Genomic DNA, 7,548 nt, shown 5'->3' with positions numbered 1-7,548 from the left:
TCTGCATCTTTGGCTTAATTGGCAGAAGAGGATGATGGAAGCTTTCAGAATCCTTGTGTTGGGGAAAAAAAACACTAGGAATGATGCTTAGTTAACATCCTCTAACTGAAGTTTGGCTTAAATCCTTTGGAGTGGGACATGAGTGGAACCATCTGGTTTGGAAACAATATAGATGGAGACTGAAACCTACAGCTAGGGAGGGGCATACAGTTGAACCACTGAGAGGATTTTAACACCTTTATGCTGCATGTCGCTCTCTTTGTACACAATCCTCAAGTATGAGACCATTTTGGAAGGAGAAATTAAAATTCATTCAGGAAGCCATGGAAAGGGTGATGCCTCAATTCCAGCAGGCCTATCAGCACATTTTGGTTTTCAGCAGACTCCCATGGTGGATTGATCAGCAGAAGAGCAATACTGTGGTCAAGGCTTTCCAGTAGTGAGCCTTTTGCTCCCACCTTAGGCTTTGAGGTCATATTGGCGTGAGCAATACCAATATGGCGTAGCATTTCTGTCAGCTTTGACTTAAGGTAGGCGTCAGGTTCTGTGAGAATGAACTGAAATATGAGGACTCAAAGCAGAAGCACACACGCTGGAAATGCAGCTGATCTGCTGGGCCAAGTCCTACTCGTCATGATAACCTGCTCCTTCTTCACAAGAAAGCTCAAAATGTGGCCCCAGTATGCATTTCACATTCAGAGCACATCTGTGCCATCGGTGTGTCACAACATTCAGAAATGGGCAGTGCTACATGTACATAACAAGATGAGCACAAGGAACTAAAGCTGACTGTACATGAACTTGGACTCCAACGTCTAACCACAAAGGTATATGAGAATGGTGGCATCAAACAAAGTTGTAGGAGGGTTTTCTTTGTGACAAATGTGAATGTGTGCTCCTCGTACCCACAACCTGCATTCAAAAAGATCAGAAGATTTGCTTGTCTGGTCCAGGGGCCTGTGTTCCTGTCATTCCAGCCAGTTATTGCTGCTAATAGAACACACCTTGTGACATAGATAGATAGATAGATACTTTATTAATCCCAGGGGGAAATTCACATACTCCAGCAGCAAAAAATATTAAATTAAAGAGTAATAAAAAATGCAGGTAAAAAACAGACAATAACTTGAATAATGTTCAACATTTACCCCCTCTGGTGGAATTGAAGAGTCGCATAGTTTGGGGGAGGAATGATCTTCTCAGTCTGTCAGTGGAGCAGGACAGTGACACCAGTCTGTCGCTGAAACTGCTCCTCTGTCTGGAGATGACACTGTTTAATGGATGTAGTGGATTCTCCATAATTGATAGGAGCCTGCTGAGTGCCCGTTGCTCTGCTACGGATGTCAAACCGTCCAGCTCTATGCCAACAATAGAGCCTGCCTTCCTCACCAGTTTGTCCAGGCGTGAGGCATCCTTCTTCTTAATGCTGCCTCCCCAGCACACCACTGCGTAGAAGAGGGCACTCGCCACAACCATCTGATAGAACATCTGCAGCATCTTACTGCAGATGTTGAAGGATGCCAGTCTTCTAAGGAAGTACAGGCGGCTCTGTCCTTTCTTGCACAGAGAATCAGTATTGGCAGTCCAGTCCAATTTATCGTCCATTGACATTGATTGTAGTGTACTCCCTTTTTAACACAGTCCTTGTTTTTCTCCTAACCTGTAAGTTAACAATTAGTGCTGATCAGGGCTCTCAAACTCTGTTCCTGAAAGGCGCCATTGCTTTTAGATTTCTTAACTCAATGTTACAATTAGAGGCGGATTCTTTTTGCCAGTGATACGTGTCACTTCATTTAATTATCCGATATGTGAGAAGCCATATGTTTCTTTCCTTTTTTCCGAGAGCATCATCCAAATGTTTTGAGCAGCTCAGTGCTTGTTGTTTCCGGGGCCCAACAGGTTAAGATTAAAGTTTAAAAAAAAAAAAAAAAAATTTGGAATGTGAATAAGGATGGCAGTTGCAATGAAAAGAACAGAGTGTCTCTTGTCAGTTACTGCTGCTAATGAAAGTGGCTGCAATGAAAACCTGCAGCCCACCAGGAACTGAGTTTGAGACCCCCTTCTAGAGCTTGCAGCTGTACATATAAAATTAGTCTTAATACACTTGATAGCCACAAGAGGGCAGCAGTGCTTTACACTTCCTGTAAATTTAGCCAAAATGTATTGTTTTCATATGCTTTTATTACAGCATGAGCAGTTTGTGTATACACGTGTGATTTGATCAACTATTTTGCCCCAAAAGTATTTTCACACTTTACTGTCTCAGATTCTAAACTTATAATAAGGAATTTTTCCAGCTGAACTACAACACCGATATTTTTGTACATAAGGAACAAGTTGGAAAAACTTTTGTCAGTTTGCTAAAGCCTATAAAAAGTGTTCACCCTTTGGACATTTTCACGTTTTTCATTTTATTGTTTTTTTTTTGACACTAAAATTAAAGAGTCTTTTTCTGTGATTAAAGTGAAAACAGACCTCTGCAAAATGGTCTAAATTAATTACAAATGTAAAAAACAAAATAACTGATGTCACAAGTATTCACCACCTTCAAGTCAATGTTTAGTAGATAGGGCTGTCATGGCTGACAAAGCTGTGAGTCTGCGTGCTCGGGTCACATCTGGACACTGACATCTCCCCCAGTTCTTCTTTGTAGAACAGCACGGGCTCTGTCAGTTTGTACGGAGATCCTGAGTGATCAGCCTTTGTCAAGTCCAGCCATAAATTCTCAGTTGGATTGAGGCCTGGACTCGGACTCGGCCGCTCCTGGACACTCACATTGTTGTTTTGAAGCCATTCCTTTGTAGCTTTGACTTTACGTTTGGGGTTGTTGCCTTACTGGAAAGAACATCTTCTCCCAATGGTGCCCATCTCTTGCAGATGGCACCAGGTTGTCCTCCTGGATCTCCCTGTATGATACTGCATTCATTTTACTCTCTACTATGACGAGACTTCCCAAGGCCTGCTGCAGAGAAGCATCCCCACATCATGATGCTGCCACCACAGTTGGTTCATGGTGGGGATGCGATGTCTTTAAATGATAGTCAGTGATTGGCTTAAGCACTTTGTCAGATAGTCAAATGCTTAATTTTGGCCTCATCGGGCCATAGACCACAGAGTCCCCCTGTGCCTTCTTTCAAACTCTAGCCAAGATGTCCTGTGTGTTTGTTCTCTTTGCCGCCCTCCCATAAAGCTGTGTCTGGTGAGGCACCCGGACAACAGTTGTTCTCTTCAGCCTCTGTAGCTTGTAACACTGTCGGAGTTCTTGCAGGTCTCTTGGTGGCTTCCCTCACTGGTGGTCATCGTTCATGATTACTCAGGCCTTGTGGATGGCCTGCTCTTGTAGATTTACAGCTCTGCCATTTTCCTTCCATTTCCTAATGGCTCGTTTGACTGAATGCCAAGTGTTACTCAGTGACTTGGATATTTTCTTATCTTCATCCCCTGATTTTTTTGAGCCTTCCAAGCCCCTTTTCATGGAGTTTCTTGCTGTGTTCTTTTCTCTTCATTGTTTAGGATAGGCCGCCATGCTGACTTGTCACAAGTTGGATCTTCCAGATGAGGTGCGTCATTTGAACTGCAATCAATTGAAACTCCAGACAGGGTGACCTCCATTGACCAAATTATGGAACTTCTAACACCAGTTGGTCTCCCCAATGATGAGTTGGTGTGACATATCAAAGGGAGTCAGTGCTTATGAGAAAAATGATTTTGTATTTTATATTTATAATTCATTCAGACCGCTTTGCAGAGGTTTTCACTTTGACTTTAGTGTCCTTTTCTGTTGCTCAGTCTCAAAAAAGCCAAATGAGCTCCTCCGTGGTTGAAAGTTGTATAATGAGAGAATGTGAAAATTTCCAAGGTGCTGTGCACTTTACTCCCACCCTTTATAAATCTGAGGCTGCCTTCGCTCCTGCAAATTGTCTTACCTTGCCAACACAAAAAATGTAGTGGTGGTCTCCTCCTGCTGGTTCATCTGTTGCTAATTAATTTATGAAGGTAAATTCCCTCGACCCCGGGTCGCTGAGAAATTTCCACAAACCAAAATGAAGACAAAGGAGCTTTCGATTCAAGTCAGGGCTGTAATTCTGTAGAAGCTCAGTCCTGGTGAAGGGTTCAAGAACATCTCGAAGCTCAGTGCAGTCCGTCATACAGAAGTGGAAACAAATACTAAACTCCATCCACACTGCCGAGGTCAGGCCACCTCTCAAGACTGGCATGGAGGCGACTCTGATGCCAGTTGTCACTCTGGTAACGGGTGGCGAGGATGTTCACAGCTCAACCCTTCTTAAGGCACTCTATGTAAAGGCCTTGATGGGACACTGGCAAAGAAGTCCTGACTATACAAAAGAAAATGTCTCATTCTACAAAGATGTGGCTGAATGTCTTGGTTTCTGTAGAGATTAAAGTGGTGTTTTCTGGCATGAACTCCAAACAGTACTTGTGGTGTAAACCTATTGCTGCATATTGGCCGGGTGACACCATCGTCACAGTAAAATGTGGGAGCATCCCCCCCATGTTGAGGATGATTTTCATCAGAAGGGACTGGTGCTCCGGTCAGGATTCATGAGAAGGTGGATTCTTCACAATACAGACAGATTCTGGTGAAAAACCCACACCCCTCTGTGTGAAAGCTTAAACTGGTAGAGGAGGTTTGCCATGCAACAGGATGAGAACCCAAAGCGCATGGCCAGAGCAACAATGGAGTGGCTTAAAATGAAGAAAACTGAGAGCCCTGACCTCAAAATCATCCATGTGCGGCGAGACCTAAGCATTGCTGCCCACCACTGCTGCCCAACTCGCCTGGCACAGCTTGACCAGCTCTGCACTGGAGGAATGGGCAAATCCTGCTGCATCACATTCAAGATGAATAGAGACTTGCTGTTGGGGGGCATTTTAGCTAAGCACTGAAGGGATGAATGCTCACAAACCACTGCCATTTCCATTTTTAGAATGTGATCTTTTATTCATTTTTAATTCACTTTCTATGTTGGGCAGCACAGCCCAAGCTATAAGTAGAAATTCCCAGTCAAATTGATCAAATTCCCAGATTGTGGTACTCACTTATGTGAGAAGGGTTGGGTGATGAAGAGTTTTTCAAGATGCTGTTTGTGTGTGTGTGTTTACAGCTTTCTCCACAAGAAAAACTCGCCAAAGAGAAAGCCGCTTGCTCCCCCAGTTACCTTATCTGATTCCTGCAGGTGAAAACTGACATGCACAATAAGCAGTGGACCTTTGAGTTTCACTTCTGGCTCTGATGCATCTTTAGGATTGTAATTGCCAAGGTTAATAGTAATAATATAATTTATTTATATAGCACCTTTCCCATGCTCAAGGTGGTCATCATAATAGCAAAATGGGCAACTGGTAATCAGTACAAACACAACACAAATCGGTAGCTGTGGGGCATCTCCTCATACCCTATATCCTGATTCAACTTTATATTCTTTTCATTAGCCAATCAGAAGCACAGGAGAGTATTAGGTTAGGGTGGACAAAGGAACGTCCTCATCCAGTCAACAGGCAAAGTGATTTTAGAACAGAAGAAACTCGACAGATAAGAGGAGGGCATTCAGTCCATCAAGCCTGTTTGTTTAGCCAATGGCTCAGCCTTCCCAATATGTCATCCAGGTCCTTCTTACAGGTTGACGGGGGTTCTGCTTCAACTCCATGCCTCTGTAGTTTGTTCCAGAGTCCCACAACTCTTTGCATTAAGAAGTGCCTCCTGGATTCAGTTGTAAATGCACTTCCCCTTAATTTCTACTTCTGTCCTCAAGTACGTGAGTTTCCAAATGCTTAGTAGAAATCAGCAGGATCTGCTTTATCAAGAACTTTGAAGATGTCCTGCATGTATGAGGATGAGCTCATAATTGAAATGAACATGTGGCAGTAATCAGCAGGAGTGCACAGGGGCTGACGAGTGGAAGCCTTCAACATGCAGCAGGAGGATTACAGCGCACAATGTCACATTAGGCCAAAGGCAAGATATGAGAGGGACAGAATAATGTGACAGGCGCTATATCATAGGAAGATAGTATAACAGATGGCACATGTGGACTGGCATCTTAGCCAGGATTGAACAGGACCCTTACCAGGCCAGGAGACCAGGGTGATGCAAGGGCCAAGGCAGATGTTAACAGGTGAATGTTTTCTACCCCCAATACGCTAGATGGCAGCATCCCTGGGTTAAGCTTCCCATATGAACACCCACAGGGCCTGCTGGGACCTGTAGTCTCAAATGGCAGCTCTGTTGGCTTCCATGGGGAGTTGGCATGTTTTACCTGGAAGTTCTATCTATCTATCTATCTATCTATCTATCTATCTATCTATCTATCTATCTATCTATCTATCATTGTTGTGCTACCCACCTAAAATGGGTTGAAATCTAAGTTATCAACATGGACCTCAGTATTAATGTATGCAGCGCACCATCTATACCACAGACATTAACACAGCTTTTATAAATCCCATACCAAATGGCATATAACAGAGACAGATGCATTGCATTTTTTATTCCAACAGATGGTGCATCACAAACATTTGTAGTGATAAAATACATTACTAGAAATATTTGTGATGCACCAAGTGTTAAATGGATAAATACACTGCAAATGTCTCCGTTATATGCCATTTGGTACGAGATTTGTAAAAGCTGTGTTAATGTCTGTGGTGCACCATCTCTTGGAATGATAAATCTAATGCATTTTATTACTACAGATGTTTGTGATGCACCATCTGTTGGAATGACTGAAACTCATCAACTGAATGGACACAAAGATACAAAGACACTTATCCTTTTATTAAGGTGTGTGTATGTATATATATATATATTTTATGTATATGTATATATACAGTGTGTGTATATATATATATATATATATATTTATATATATATATATAATTTTCATAATTAGGCTAATTAATTATATGCGTGCCAAGCTCATTAAATATGCAGAGTGACCCACTAAAAATGTTTAATCTTCATGGCCCCCTACGGGCGCTCACTCCAGGTGTGATGATATGCTTGGAGACCCTGGTGCTGGGACACATTAAACTGATTATTCTGCATATCGTCACAACTGCTCCACAGAGGATGCCTTACACTTCATACCGTCCTGGCACATCTAGTTAATATAAACTGTTATGCCACAGTACTGTTTACAGATAACAGCTCAGTTTTTAACAATGTTGTACCATCAAAGACCACCAAACTCCTCAATTTTGGACTCGGTGTGCCCTTTTGCATCTCAATTTTGGACTTCCTAACTGGTAGGCCTCAACACGTGCTGATTATCACCATCATATCCTCCATGCTGATGTAGCACCCCAAGTCCACTTGTCTTCTCCCTGATCACCTCTGTGTTTTGCCAGACACAATTCCACCTTCATCATTAAATTTGCTGATTTTAACATCAACAAGGATGAGGTGACTTACTAAGAAGAGGTCTGCTTGCCGACTCAGCGGTGCCAGGACAACAATGTCACTATTACTTGTCAGCAAAGCCAGAGAGCTAACCATAGACTTGAGAAAGAAGGAAGCAGAGCACTCTG

The sequence above is a fragment of the Erpetoichthys calabaricus genome, chromosome 12, assembly GCF_900747795.2.
Source record: "Erpetoichthys calabaricus chromosome 12, fErpCal1.3, whole genome shotgun sequence".
In the NCBI taxonomy this organism is placed as follows: Eukaryota; Metazoa; Chordata; class Cladistia; order Polypteriformes; family Polypteridae; genus Erpetoichthys; species Erpetoichthys calabaricus.
Note: the sequence above shows the minus strand (reverse complement) of the source record.